This window comes from Gopherus evgoodei, chromosome 5 (genome assembly GCF_007399415.2).
Source record: "Gopherus evgoodei ecotype Sinaloan lineage chromosome 5, rGopEvg1_v1.p, whole genome shotgun sequence".
NCBI lineage: Eukaryota > Metazoa > Chordata > Testudines > Testudinidae > Gopherus > Gopherus evgoodei.
The window spans coordinates 56,456,710-56,473,021 of NC_044326.1; the positions used below are offsets into that span (position 1 = coordinate 56,456,710).

Genomic DNA, 16,312 nt, shown 5'->3' on the forward strand with positions numbered 1-16,312 from the left:
AATGTGTGACATCACTTACCAAATCCTTTACAGACTTACTAAGGGTTAATAAAAAATATACAGGTTTTAACTTTGGTCACCGCCATGTATAAAGCATTGTCACTATTAGTCCTGTAAGGCTGTCTTCAGTGGTCTTGTTTTTCTTACTGTGGTCACACTCAAGAGCCTCCTTGTCCTTGATGCTAAGGAAAGAGTGCTTTTCAAAGATTTCTACCTGACTGCTATGAAGTGGTTTAAAGGCCTTTGATCATCACACGTGCTAGGTTTTCAGCAATTCTGTATAATTTTTTCTTTCATCAAGAACTTCCATGTTTTATTTTCTGGTGTCCTTGAACAACCCTGAGTGAAAGTCAAGATGATGTAGTTATCTTCTTTGTTCTGTCTTTCTTTCTGTTGTACTGTTAATGCACATAGGGAGTTCCTCCAAAGGCTGCTTTTCCCCCTGTTTTTTTCTGTGTTTGCAACCAGGTCTGCATGCACCCTAAGAATCTCTAAATGTTTTAACATCTCTTTATTCTTCTTTTGGAAAGTCATCATTTTTTCTGTGCTTCTCTGACTTCTTTTTCAAGCACTTTATTTTCAGCCTGCAATTGCTTGAAGTCTTGTTTCTGATTTATCTCAGCATCATCCAGCTTTTTCACTTTGTCTTTTGATTTCTTCTTCACAGCTTCACATTGTGTGCATTCCGTTCACACAGAAGCATCTTCCAGATACTGCTGTCACTGGGGTCAGACTATATGAGGTAACTAGCCAGGGCAGCTGCTTTACAAAGGGCTATGTGTCCTGTGTGAGCTGGGAGAAGCTGAGCCCAGGAGCAGACAGTAAGTTGTTTGCCCTAACTCTGAAGTATTTGGCACCGAGTTCCTGATGGCTATTGAAAGCAATCTGGGAGATTTTAATAGGATATTTTAAGAAAATGACATTATGTCATGTTGAGGGGGAAGGAATCTCCCAGAATAGCATCAGTCAGAATTGGCAAACCTAAAGTTGCATCAGGTTAGTGATATTGTTACCCTCCAACAGGGAAGCCTGGGAAATTGGCTAGCTAAAATCAAACAATATTCAGAGTATAGAATTAAAGTAAAAGAAATTATTTTTCCCTCCCAAACTGTATTTTCATAGAATATCAGGGTTGGAAGGGACTTCAGGAGGTCATCTAATCCAACCTCCTGCTCAAAGCAGGACCAATCCCCATCTAAATCAACCCAGCCAGGTCAAGGTCAAGCCTGACCTTAAAAACCTCTAAGGATGAAGATTCCACCACCTCCCTAGGTAACCTATTCCAGTGCTTCACCACCCTACTAGTGAACAAGTTTTTCCTAATATTCAGCCTAAATCTCCCCCACTGCAACTTGAGACCATTACTCCTTGTTCTATCATCCAGTACCACTGAGAACAATCTAGATCCATCTTCCTTGGAACCTCCTTTCAGGTAGTTGAAAGCAGCTATCAAATCCCCCTCATTCTTCTCTGCTGCAGGCTAAACAATCCCAGTTCCCTCAGCCTCTCCTCATAAATCATGTGCTCCAGCCCCCTAATCATTTGTGTTGCCCTCCACTGGACTCTTTCCAATTATTCCACATTCTTCTTGTAGAGTTGGGGACACAGTACTCCAGATGAGGGCTCACCAATGCCAAACAGAGGGGAATGATCACATCCCTCAATCTGCTGGCAATGCTCCTACTTATACAGCCCAAAATGCTGTTAGCCTTCTTGGCAATCAGGACACACTGTCAGCTCATATCCAGCTCCTCATCCACTCCAACCCTAGATGCTTTTCCGCAGAACTGCTGCCTAGCCAGTGGGTCTCTAGTCTGTAGCAGTCCTTGGGATTCTTCCATTCTAAGTGCAGTACTCTGCACTTGTCCTTGTTGAACTTCATCAGATTTCTTTTGGCCCAATCCTCTAATTTGTCTAGGTCCCTCTGTATCCTATCCCTACCCTCCAGTCTATCTACCACTCCTCCCAGTTTTAGTTAAATTGTCTCACTTTTTTAAAATGTGGTAATGGGGAAAGAGTCATTTATATCTTGCTATTTTAAGTTTTATATTTTCTTGTACCGGGTGTGGGGTTGTGTTTTGTTTGTTTGTTTTTAAATCTATATACTTAACTGAGTGACTAGTTAATCAGTTAGCTGACTGGCTAACAGTGATGTCAACAGAGGAGGATGAAAAGTCTGCATTGATTCCAAATGAAGATTACTACAGGTAAGTGGAGGGAAGATGTTGTTTTTGACTGAGCTGTTTATGTAGATTTGGTGATCAAAGACTCAGGTGAAGCTTTTGGGAACTCTGAGTTTTTTCACTGAGTTTGTGCGGACTGACCTGTTTAGATTTAATTTGTTTTCTTTATTTATCTGTAACTGTGAATATAACTTATACGGATTATAAAATAGCCATATTATGTTTTTGTTTCTTTATCATAAGATTTTATAATGTTGTTACTTAAATAAATTCATTCCTTTTTGGGACTTGACAGGGGGAGACTGACCCTGTGCAATCCTTGCTGAAAATCTTTAGAGACTGAATTCTGGGTCTCCAGCTGCTTTTCTGTGGGAGTTGGGTTTTTGTTGTTCTGTTTGTTTTTAAGCACTGGAGAAAGGCAATGAAGTAAACGCTATCAAGCCAACTCAAAGGTTAAAAAAGCACCATGCAACAATTAAAAATAGCAGAAAGTACTCTAAATGTCCACAAAAAGGCAATATTTGTACAGTCTTCCTTGTTTTTAGTGTGCATGTCTGTATTTTTGTTTTGTAATTTGGTTTCACTTTTTCTTCTGGTCTTTTATTTCTCCTCCACACTCTACTACTGGAACAATGTCACTACTGGGCAAAAGCATTTGTCACGGAGTTGGGTCTTGCATTTAGATCTGAACATGGTCAGAGTTAAACTCTCTGATTTCCTCTGGAAAGGCGTTTCACAACTAGGATCTGTAATAATGGTAGGACACACAAGAATGCTCATAAGGGGCTTAAATTTATGTCCTAATCCCACCCACTTTGCCAGGGTCAGTTTACATTCTGGAAATGGCCAGGCAGACTTGAGTTCACAAAGTACTGGTGTGATGTGTTCATGCCTGCCTCTTTGGATTAGTAGGTGTGCTGGCTGAGTTTGCACACATCAGGAAGGTGAATCAGCTCCTGGGATTATCATGCTCTGGATGGACATCAGTCTCATCCACAGTGAATAATATAGCCTTTTTTCCTGTCTTGGTGTGAATCCTGTAAATTTGGGATAGGACATTTAGCCGTTGTGGCATGTGATTAAGTGTTGTTTCTTGCCACATTTGTGATATTCCTTTCCAAACACTGGTAGAAATGCAGCCTAGCAGACCTTCTGGAAGTGTTTTAAAAGCCAGACTTAATTCTGGAGAATTGGCTTGCTGAGACTGCAATCTGGTGTTCTTTAATCTTGCACAGAGTTTCTGTATTGCTTTCTATGCTTAGATCTTGTGACTTGGCCAACCCATGTCTTGTCTGATGTCCAATATAAGCTCTGTCTCTCTGAACACTGTTCCCCAGAGCTTACTTGATTAATGATGTTACCTATTTTGATCTCACAAGCCAAGTGAGTCAACACATGTGTTAGTACTGGTGGTTTTAATCTGGCACAGAAATTAGTTGGTGTCCCACCTCCAAATGGTTGTGCTTGCCTAAAGGCTAACTGTGATGACAAATATCTCATTACCACATTTATTTTTGGAGAGAAGTAATGAGAACACTAAGAGCTAATTCAAGGGCTCTTCATCTCTGCCTGGTGTTGCTTTTAGGCAGTGAATTATAATGTAATTTACCTCTTCCCCTACATAGTATGGCAGAAGTGCCACTTGTCATTTTGGATTTTGACTTCATCAGATTTCTGAATTTGCTTGTCCCTATCTTCTGAGAAACTGCCCATCATCACAGACATTAAATGCTACAAATATAAGCAATGCAAATACCAGGGTGGTTTTGTAATTATTATTTTGCCTTGCTATGACTTTGCATTTCTTTTCAGACTTTCACCTAAGTTACACTTGCTTTCATCTTGCTTGGTTCTTTCCTTCTGTTACTGGATAAATTTTGATTCCTCCCCGCCCTCATCCCTAATGTCTGTTCTTCTTGCTCACAACAAAGCACATGCCACAATTTTGCCCTCCCCTCCCACCAGCTTTATCCCCACAGGTGGAAGGAACTTCTCTTGAGGCTGGTGTTGGAAGTGCCCCTTTGTAGAGATTCCTCTATGGTTCTTTCCTACCACCCCATCATTATTTTTTGTTCTGCTTTGTTTTTTTTTTTCTTTTCTGTTTTGTATTCTTTCTCAGTATTGATTCTGTATCCTTTGTACTGCCTTGTAGAAAGGGAATCTGGGCATGCATGTATAAACTACATATACATACAGATTAATTACTCTTGTATTATAATAGCAGCAGCAGCTACTTCAATTGTACTAAACATCACCAACACCAGTGCTGAGGTTGAGGTCTGCTGGACTTAGGATGTGCATGATTACTAAAAACACTATAAATGTGAGGCAAATGTTCAAGTTCTGCTCCAAAATAGATTCAACCTAACTTATATTTGAATATATCATTTCATGCCTTCAGGCATACTCATGATGCCAAATTTTCAAAGAGGCAATTGTGCATAGGTCTATTATCAAGAGCCCTAGGAGGGCTCAAAGGCTGTCTGAAAATTCAGAGGAGGGTACTCCCAGGTTTTGAGCACAGAGTCTGAAAATGCATCTACAATAGGGCATTTGAAATGGAGAATCCAAGCTAACTGCTGTCTGTCTCCAACCCTCTACAGCTGCCCCACTATCCAGGTCCTGGTAAACCTGAGAGCATCTGAGTGCTACTTTGAGTGCTCTACTGGAACACACCACAAATAACAGGCTGAACACAGTACACTGATAAAAATGCATTTAATTACAAAGTTTAACACTTACCAGAAACAACAGCCAACAACAACAGTGAAAACAAAAACAAAAAAAAACCCAACAAAAACAGTCCTGGCTTCCATTCTTGCTAACCAACTAAGAATGGGAAAAGTATTGAAAAAATTGTGTTTTAAATAGTTAACACTTTTTTAGTATTCATTAAGCACCAATCATTGTACTTACTTTGGCAAGCCCCTGTAGAGGAATAAAGCCAGCTCTCTGCAAGAGAAAAGGTAAGAAAATGGGTTGAAAAACAGTATAGAAACCAAAAAACACAGACATTCATACATGGAATGAGCTACACGTGCAGAATCTCACCAACTTGCAAGCACTAACTCTTCAATATACACCTACTATAGGTGCAACCAATCATCCCCTTGAAATTTGTATCTCCCCTTGCATTTGTTGCTTTTGCCCATGTTACAGTAACATCTAATGGACTCGGCTAAGATCAGTGCTATATATTCCCATACTGAAATGAGAATATTCCCTGCCTCCAAGAATTTAATAACTTATTAGAAAAGTCTGACAAAGGACAGGAGAAATGAAGTTTTATGTCCATTTTACAGATGGACAGTTGAGGCACAGAGAGAGCACGTGACTTGACATTGAAGCTGGATCTCTTGGAGCCCTGTCCAATCCCTTAACCACAGGTCCAGATTGCCTATATGTATAAGAGGATTTTTATCCATTCATGCATTTGAAAATGTGTCCTATAAGTAGAAAATTATTATTTTTATAATTCTCTGAAATTACTATTTTCTTTCAATTAAGACTCCTTAGACATTTAGAAAATCATATTTCTATTTCAATATTTTGATGTCTTTCCTCATTTAAAACTTTTATGTCAGATCCCAGAGACTCATGTTTGACTCAGAGTCAATATACCAGGTGAATGAGAGAGAGGAAGAATCTGTTTTAACTTCAAGGATTTGAATGGCATGTAATTTTGTTTCCAGGGAAACTGCAGATTTTAGTCCAGTAGAAGTCTCATCAGGAGGGGGGGAAGAAAAAAAAACAGAGTTGTTGAGATGGTTATTTAATGGATGATTTAGTATATCAATTTAATATCAATAGAATTAAAACAGAAAAATCAAATTCCCTAATCTCATTAACCTGCACTTGGCAAATTCTGTGATTTCATAATAAAATCTTCAATATTATTCTGTCAGGGATGATATTAAACCTAGCTCTGCATTCAAATTTAATAGGAATCGAATACCAACAAACAATACAAAAGTCTCAGATTTGGAGCGAAGTGCACTCACAGTTTATAGGCAAAAGTTTACACAGTGTTCTTGCCCTGAGCACTGGCTAAAGCCAGTCAATTTAATGCATATGAGAAGAGAAACAAATTAACTCACGTTTAAAGAAAAATATATACAAGTCCTGTAGAGTGCAGACTACTGGCTGCTATAAGAGAGTATAACATAGTCAGTGCAAGTCAGATTTACAGTGGAAGTTAAAATGTGTGTGAAGGGACTGAAACATCACATAGACATGCAAGATAGCTGCAACAAATGAATTCTAAAAGACCACAATGTTCTTTGAATTTATGAACCAAACTTACAGTTGTTTGCTATATTTTTCTGGTTCTATGACCCTACTGAATAAACGTATTCTTACACATAGCAATAAATATATTAAATATTTAAACAGCACAATAAAACATGTTAGCATACCAAGATGCAGTGCACAGCAGAACATAAGGCAGATTGTGTAGCATTTTATACACTACACAGACATCTGTAGCATGTATGCAAAAGAGCAAGTCAAAAACTAGAATATCCTTTTTTAACTTGTTTGGCGTTGACAACACTATTAAAGAAGGACAGAAGTGTTGACTTGTAGAAGATAAAGAAAATGTTACTAAGGACAGGTACATCAAAAGACTTTTGTTAAAGACTTTTGTAATCCAGTCAGGGCTCAGATAAAAACAATTCCAGTAACATCAAATGAGAACACTTGACCTTTGATATTTAGCAGTACAAATCAGGTGAACAGAAAACAAAGATACTTTTAGAAATATAGCTCAGAAGCTAGGATAAAAATGCATTTTCAAAGTAAAGTCAACAACAGTTCAAACCCAAGGGTTTCTTTAAGAAGGAAACTGAATGGTTAGGGGGGAATTAAAATTCTCATTGATTTCCACACATACTCTCCTGTGAACCGAGAAACACCCTGCCTCAGAACAAACTCAATGTTCATATTTTAATTAATCAATTTCCAGTCCTTTTCTATTAAAAATAACCTTGAAAATGCAAACTGACCTAAACCAATCACCAGGGCTGAAAATCTGTCACTATTTTTGCTTCGTAAAATTGAGAGGATATTCATGGATTGATCCCTGCTGTTTAAGGCTAGCCTTTAAGATCCATGAAACCCATGGCTATGCATGTGTATGTGGGGTTATTATCATAACTACTTGTAAATCACCTAGTGCACCAGTGGAGCTATACTAATAGAAAACGAGCGAGCAGAAGCTGTATATCCTCTTCCTTTTTCCTCCCCTCCACAGGGAGAGACTGCTGGCTAGAGGACCAGCAGATTGTCATGAGGAGCTCAGCTGTTTCAGGAGAGCAATGTCTCAGAGCTCTGACTCTAAGGCCTAGATTGATTTCTGTGGGAATTAGGTGCCCAAATTACCTTTGAGGATCTGGGCCTAAATTCTTACAATGTTGCCAGCTCTCAAGATTTTGGGTATTTTCTTAAAGCCTCAATTCCTGGATGCGATTATATTAGAATCTCAATTTGCATTTACAAAAAGAGCAAGTTTCTAGTCTTTGTGATGGTGGTGGGGGAAGGCTTGAAAATGTGACCTCTCTAATACTGAAAGGCAAACGAAAATAATATCAAGTGATTGTTTTATAAATCTGGCTTTAAACCCCGCCTCATCCCCTGACCCCCCACCGAAATCTCATGTGTTTTTTAAGAGCCCAACGTACAATTGTTGAATGCTTGGGCTCAGTAATACTGCTCTTATCCACTCTCTTTTGGGGCAGGTCTCTCTCTTGTCCTGTGACTCCTCAGTTTGTTCTAAAGAGTGGAGACTAAGGAGAAAGCTTGTTAAACTATCTTCAAACTCTCAACTCAGTGTGTATACAACCCAGACTCTATTCAAGAATGAATTCAGCTGCATTATCAATAGTCACTTCTTGTGTAAAGGTAAATGCCAAAGTGCTCTTTTTGCTGATTCTGGGCTGTGCAGCTGTAGCTGCTGGTTTGAGCTAGAAATGGAACATGGAGAAGGGGAGGGAGGGAGAGAAAGAGATGAGGAGGGAAACATATCTGAGGAGAAGGGGGACTGAGGAGGGACACTGTCTTGGGGGCACCGGCTGTGATCTGATTTTTGGAATGGGTGGCTTCTGGGTAAAGCTGGAGATGGGGCCTCATGGACATGGAGTAGGAAATGGCAATGTATGTGGGAAGGGGGTGAATTTTGGAGTAGAAGACCTCAGACATAAAGGAGGGCCATGGAGAGGGGACGAGGTATGGAAGATGGTAGAAGTGGGATACAGGGGCCAGGGGAAATGTGGAGAGAGTACAGAGATGGACCAGTAAAAGCAGTCTTTAAAGTTTAATATGGATAAAATGCTTAACATTTTGTAGATAAAAGCTTTACACAGTATAAGTCAGATGGGGTAATATTGAGGAAGGATGAAGTGGCAGTGGGGAATTGGTTGAGTACCTTTAACTGTTTATTTCCAGACTTTTCACAGTCATGTAATGTTTGTAGGGAAACTGTGACATTTTGGTTTGGTGTGTTTTGCTGGCATCCAGCAAACATTTTCTTCTTTGAGTGCTTGCTCAAGTCCATTCCGCTCTAGGTGTGTGCACGGGAACGATAGGGGACCCAAACTTCTGATGGCATCGACACCATCCCAAGCTTCTTCTGCACTGAGAGAGCCGAGGCCTCCGTCCACACTGCCAGCACTACATGTGCCACTGGAAGTGGGAAACCTTCCCCATGAGGGCAAGCCAGCCGCTAAGACTCCTCAGGGGGCAGTGGAGCATTGCTGATCCTCTGAGACAAGGCAACACTCTCCATCTCTGCACGACAGATCTCCAGCATCGCAGCCCAGATCCTCAGGGGCTCATCCTCAGTCACCAGCACTGCGTTTGAAGTCCCCACCATCTTGATGCAGATCATCTTGGGGGAAGCACCAGTCTCCGTTCCACTGGCACCGTTCGCCTTCCCGCTGGTCATCCTCTTAGCACAGATCTGAGTCGCCTGCCCTGTGGGAGCACTCCTTGTTGCAATTCAAGTTCCTCCGGCACTGGTCCCCTCAATACCCGCACTGATACTCCCACTCCAAACACCTGTCTCCAGTGACGACAGTCAGAATGCAGACACAGGCATCGGTGGCCCCTCTGTGGTCACCGGAAGGGGATTTGTCCAGCACGGAAGGGCAATTCAGCCGCTCTCCAAGACCCCACCAGCACGAATGAGCGTCTGAGGCCACGTCTATATCTATGGCACTGCCTGAGCAGCACAGACAGTGGCCAGTGCATTGGCCTTATTGGAGTGTGTGGGGCATACCAGTGATGACCATGCCCTCTTCACACCACTCCTCTGCCCCCACTTCAGAGCAACAGCTAGTGGCACTGGATGAGGTGCTTGAAACCCACTTGGAGGTCAGGGTAGACGAGACAGCGTCCACCCCAGAACCATCCCCACAAGGGATGATGCCCTGGAGCCTCCTCTGGTAGCACAGTTGTCATCCTCATCCCTGGATGAGATGGTCCCAGGACCCTTTCGGGCCAGTATGCCAGACAATTTTAAGGAACTCTATGCCCTGCTGCTTCGACGGGTGGCTGAGAACTTGGGCTGAGAGGTGGTGGAGATAGCCAAGCAGGTGGATACTTCGTTCAATTTCCTGTCAGCCTCTACCCCAACATGTGTTGCACTACCAGTGCACGACGGGCTCCTGAAAATTATCAAGGCCGTCTGACAAACTCTTTTGTCCATCCCTCCCACTTCCAAAAGGGTCAAAAAGAAGTACTTTGTCCTGACCAAAGGGTTTGAGTACCTTTATGCCCACTCACCTCCAGTCTTGCTGGTTGTCTTTGCGACCAAGCAGGGGCACACCAGTTCAATTCCCATAAATAAAGAGTCTGGACTTTTTTGGGAGAAAAACTTATTCAACAACCAGTCTGTAATTCTGGTAGAGAACCATCATTCCCTCTTGGCAGGTACAACTTTAACTTATGGAACTCCCTCCCTCAGGATCTGGTCCAGGAATTTGGCACCCTGTTGAAGGAGGTCACCGCAGTGGTTAAGTGCTCTCTCTAGATGACATGGGATGTGGTAGACTTGGCGGCTAGGGTCATTGCATCAGTGGTGGTTGTGAGACACAGCTCCTGGCTTTAGACCACTGGCCTGTTCCAAGAGATGTAGACCTCTATCAAGGAATTACCATTGGATGGGAAAGGTCTCTTTTCGGAGCAGACTGATGAGAGGCTGCATGGATTAAAGGACACTTGGGCGGGCCATACTTCACTCACTGGGCATCATATGCCACTGTCTGCACTGAAGCACTTCAGGCTGCCTCCGTCACCAAGGCCTTGTCAGCCTCGTCAAGTGCCTTCAAGGAGAAGGGATAGACATGAGCTTTAGAGGTGCTGTCCTTCCTCCTCCTGTTCAACTCTGCAACCTGGCCTGGCAAAGCATCCCAGGGGCCAGAAGCACTCATTTTTAAGGCACACTCAAGGGCAACACCCCAGTCAATTCGCTGGATCCACCTTGTTCTTTTCTTGACTGTCTTCTTCCCTACTGTTCAGCCTGATCACGGGTCACCTGGGACCACTGAGTGCTGGATATAGTATCTCAGGGCTATACCCTGCAATTTTCGGCTGTCCCTCTCACCCCACCCCTCTTCTCTGTCCCTCTTCAGGGACTCTTCTCACAAGCAACTCTTTGTCCAAGAGGTCAAGAATGTCCTGCACTTAGGGGCAGTGGGGGAGGTCCCTTGAGACATGACAGGGAAAGGGGTTCCATTTCCACTACTTCCTAATTCAAAAAACAAAAGGTCCATTCTGGACCTGCGTTGCCTCAAAAAGTCTCTCAGAAAGCTGAAGTTTTGTATGATCTCCCTGGCCTCCATCTTCCTGTCCCTGGATCCAGGAGATTGGTACACTGTCCTCGACTTGAAGGATGTGTTTTTACATATTTCCATATTCCAAGGTCACAGAGAGTGCATATTGCCTCTATTTCATAGTAAGCGGACACCATCTTCAATTCATGGCACTGCCCTTTGGCCTCTCATCAGCCCCAAGGGTGTTCATGAAACCTCTGGTGCCAGTGGCTGCTTACCTGAGATGTTGAGGGGCCCAGGTCTTCCCATATCTTGACAATTGGTTCCTCAAGGGCAAGTCTCAGGAGAAAGTGCAGAGGAGCCTTGATCTGGTGCATTCCTTAATAAATGAGAAAAAATCCACCTTAACACCTGTCCAGCAAATAGAGTTCATTGGGGCAGTTCTCTCCTCAACATGAGCCAGAGCCTTCCTTCTGTAAGTGCATTTTCAGGCCACGTCAGACCTGATCTGCTACGTAAAGAACTACCTGCTCACCACAGCTCACACCTGCCTGCAGCAGTGGGGTCACATGGCCGCATGTACGTACATGGTCAGCCATGCTCGGCTCCATCTCCAGCCTCTGCAAGTGTGGCTGGCATTGGTGTGCGTCTCCACAGGCATGACCTAGGCTGAGTAGTCAGGGTGCTGGATAACATCAGGTCATCCCTGTATTGGTGGTTGGATCCTGGGCTGGTTTGGAGGGAGTCCCCTTCATAACCTCATCCCCGTGACCAACCCTGGTCTCTGATGCTTCGGGCCTGGTCTGGGGAGCCCACCGGGGTGAGCTGAGCACCCAGGGCCATTGGTTGAAGGACAATCTGGCCCTCTACATCAACATCGGTGAGCTCCAAGTAATTCACCTAGTCTGCCTGGCTTTCTTGCCCCACCTAAAAGGCAAGGTGGTGCAGGTCCTCATGGACAATACCACCGCAATGTATTACATCAACAGGCAATGCAGTGCCAGGTCTTCAGCCCTTTGTCAAGAAGCTCTCCACCTTTGGGATTTTTGTGTGTGGCTATCAGATGAATGGCATGCCACACAAATGCCTGGAACCAAGAATGTATTGGCGGATCACCTCAGCAGGATCTTCTCATCTCATTGCAAGTGCTCACTCCATCCGGAGGCAGTCAATACAATCCCCTAGGGTAGGGGACTCCCCAGATGGACCTGTTCACATCCAGGCAGAACAGAACATTCTACATGTTCTGTTCAATCCGGGGATTGGACAGGGGCTCCCTGTCAGATGCCTTTCTCATTCCTTGGTCAGGGGCGCTGATGTATGTCTTCCTGTTGGTGCTGCTGAGTCACAGGGTCCTTGTGACCATCAAGCAACACAGGGTGAGAATTATCCTAATAGATTCCACGTGGTCTCACCAGCACTGGTTTGGCATGTTGCTGAGCCTTTTGGCAGTATCCAGCTGCAGCTGCCCCTCTGGCTGGATCTGCTATCCCAGAACCACGGCAGCCAAACCTGGAAGCACTGAAATTGGTGGCTTGGCTACTGCATGGCTAAGTGCAGACGAATGGGCATGCTTGGCCCGGGTTCAGCAGATCTTGCTGGGAAACTTACCTGGCTAAAGGGAAACGTTCATGTGCTGGGCCTTGGAATGGTGTATTCAGGCAAAGTAGGCTCTGCTGCAAGCGATCCTGGATTATCTGCTGCACCTAAAACTCCAAGGTTTGTCCCTGTCAGTGACAGGTGGACCTTCATCTATATCTAGGCTTTCCATCTTCCATTCCAAGGCAGGTCAATTTTCGCTCATGCCATGATGGCATGATTTTTGAAAGGTCTGGAGCATCTCTACCCTCATGTCTGGGATCCCATTTTCTCCCCCCCCCCTTCCCCACTAGGACCTGAATCTTCCCAGTTTCATACTCACCAGGATATATACTTACCTGTCTTCTTTCCAAACCCTCATGCGTCAGATTAGGAGCACAAGCTACACTCTCTGGACATCAGGAGGGTGCTGGCCTTCTACATAGTTAGAACAAAGCTGTTCCATAAGTCAACACAGTTGTTCATGCGGTGGGGGACAGAATAAAAGGTCGCCCAGTGTCTGCTCAGAGAATTTTGTGCTGGAACACGGCCTGCATCCACTACTGCTATGAGCTGGTGAAGGTGCCTCCCCCAGCAATTGTGACGGCACACTCGACTAGAGAACAAGTGTCATCAGCAGCCTTCCTGGCACAGGTACCAGTCCAAGAGATCTGTAAGGCTGCTACCTGGTCATATGTCCACATGTTCAACTGTGCACGTGGTCACGCACACACCTAGATTGGGATGGACATGAGCAAACATCTCAAAGAACAACAGTTATGAAAGGTTAGTAAGAGGTTTTTTTCACTTTCGGTATTTAAAGATTTTTTTTTTGTTTGGGAATATCAAAAAATCTTGATAGTTTAGTTGGTCAACTTAAAATCAGGGTAATAAAATTACTATTTTCTCTGTGTAACAAGAACAAGAATAAAATGATTAATTGGGTCCGGGGAATACTTCTGACTGCCACTGATTCATGTAGGGCATAAAGAGAAAAACTCTGTATTGTAATCTTTATATGCACATGTTTTACCTGAGTCATATTGTGTCTAAAATAGTTGCTTTTTTATACAACATGGAACAGATCTTGATCCCTGCTCCACTGCCTTGGCACCACCAAGGAGGTACCTGTTCTACCTCACCGGCAGGCATACAAGTAGAATAGCTAGATCCTATGTCTCAGTCAAAAAAACTAACAGAATGTTGGGAATCATTAGGCAAGGAATAGATAATAAGACAGAAAATATCATATTGTCTCTATATAAATCCATGATACACCCACATCTTGAATACTGCATGCAGATGTGGTCACCATATCTCAAAAATATATATTGGAATTGAACAAGGTTCAGAAAAGGGCAACAAAACATTAGGGGTATGGAATGGCGTATGAGAGGATAATAAGACTTGGACATTTTAGCTTGGAAAAGAGACAACTAAGGGAGGGGATATGATTGAGGTCTATAAAATCATGACTGGTGCGGAGAAAGTAAATAAGGAAGTGTTATTTACTCCTTCTCATAATACAAGAACTAGGGGAGCACCAAATGAAATTAATAGGCAACAGGTTTAAAACAAACAAAAGGAAGTATTTCTTCACACAACACTCAGTCAACCAGTGGAACTCTTTTTTGCCAGAGGCCAAGACTAGAACAGTGTTCAAAAAAGAACTAGATAAAGCCATGGAGGATAGATCCATCAAAGGCTATTAGCCAGGATGGACAGGGATGGTGTTAATTGAAGATTGCCTGTTCTATTCAATGCCAGATGCCCCAGAGGGAATGGCCACTTTCAGAAGATGGATCGTTGATCTGACACAGTATGACCATTCTTATGTTCTCTCAAGCAGTGGCAAAGGAGCATATCAGGTTGGGGAAGGGTGCACCAAGCTTCAAACATCCCCAACTGACATACAGCTTATTGTGAGCTGTTAGTATTCATGGAACTTAGAGCAGCCACTAGGCTGCTCTATACTCCACCTGGCCTGGTAAAGATTTGGTGTAATGATGGGGGGCCTGATACATAGACCACACCCTGGAGAGACTGAGTACTGGAAAGAATCTGAGACTATATGTAAAGTCAGTCATGTTACTGTCATATATACAATTTCCTATCTAAATTTGTTACAATATAACAATTACGTGGAATCAATAGTGCATGACTATTGACATATTTTGTGTACAAAGTGCTCTTCACTATCCTATTGTTCACTTACTTGAAATGCACAATGACAACACTTTGTTGTAAAGATTAATGATCTGATTAATACCAGAGAGTGCATTTGAAATCAAATGTGCTATATCAATGAAGCATGTGAAGAACATTTTGTACATGAGTTCAGCAGTTCATGGAACAGTGCCATTACTGGAATAAAACCACCTGTTATTCACCTCATGAGCACTTTTGTAGTGTTTCAAAAGAGCCTAATCATATAAAGCAATGTTTCTGGAGCTTTAAAAAAGATGCTTTTAACATGGTTTGTACATTGTCAGCCAACCTTGATAGCACTCTGCAACACAGAGTGCAATACAATATGATCTCAGTTCCATAACTGCAGGCAGAAGACTATAGCTAATGGTCAGCAGACATCTTGCTCATTATTCAGGTGAAGACAGAGATGTAGAAATGAACAATTGCAGGGCTGTCTTGGAAGTGAAATCACCATTAACACATGGACACGGTGGGCTTTTTACTATCTGTGCCATTTCTGACTGTATTTCTAGCAATGACTCTTTCTAATTGTCCTTTAGCATAATTTGAATGTGGTTTGGAATTTGCATGTTGGCAGCCAACCCTGACAGCACGCTGAAGCACAGAGTGCAATATACTGGCTTCCAACAGTGAGAGTCAGTGGTTTGATTTTACCTAAATAAAGGAAGGGTAATTTGCAAGTTTTATTCAACTCCTTTCCTTTTCTTTACAGCCTCAATGCCTTCTTCAGTTATTTTCATAATTATGAAATAGACACAATTTCTTCTTTCTTTCATTCTCATAAGCTTTTCACATTTCCAACTGTGACAGTATTACTAAATTAAAAGAGCTGTTTTATTAATTGTAACATTAATTAATTAGTGTTATCCTCATCCTACTCTTTTGAAGCACATAAGAAAAAATGTCTTTTGGAGTTGGAGAAGGCAGACACTGCTGTAATGTTTCAGTGAGGACTGAGGCAGATTTTAGGATAGTTTATTAATTTAACTGCTTATTAATTTAATTAACAGCAAGAAATAAATGTAATGTAATGACAGTACGGATGGTGCGGCAATCTCACCTGGCTGCATTCTCAGTCTGTGTGTGTTGTGTGTGAAAGAAAGAAAGTTGTTACAGGGCTTCACAATAAGAGATGTTCATACCTATGTAAATAGGTAGATAACTAAGGTACAACTAACTACCTCTGAAGAAAATGCAGCATTGTTCCTGGGTGTGGTAGAGCCAAAAAAACTTACAGCAAATGGCTTCTTGTGAGCAGCTCTTCCCAATCAGCAGGACCTGTGGCACTGCAGAGTGTCCTGGAGGATGTATGGCAACTGCCTGATGAATTGTAACCCTTAATAGCACACAGTCCTTTTCTTTTGTCCGTTAATTACAGGTTTGATCCTAACTGACTGAAGTCAATAAGTGTCTTTGCACCTCACCATACCGCTGGTCCAAGCTCCAAGAACAATGGGTCTTTCTTCACTACATCAGCCAGGTGGTGCTTCCCCTCTCCAGGTATACATTACATTACTAAGTGCCAGTGCTCTGAGAATGTGTCCCTTCATAAGCTAAAATACAGCATCGGCA

At 42.7% G+C, this 16,312-nt stretch overlaps 1 long non-coding RNA gene across 1 annotated transcript; it reads right to left on the reverse strand.

Annotated features, from left to right (window-relative positions):
* Positions 1 to 1,659: 1,659 nt before the first annotated feature.
* On the reverse strand, positions 1,660 to 13,101 carry LOC115651823. The gene is made up of 3 exons (XR_004000454.1): positions 13,091 to 13,101; positions 7,003 to 7,012; positions 1,660 to 1,767 (listed from the first exon to the last, which is right to left on the reverse strand). It is a non-coding gene; the product is annotated as an uncharacterized LOC115651823 (long non-coding RNA).
* Between the last annotated feature and the right edge of the window lie 3,211 nt (positions 13,102 to 16,312).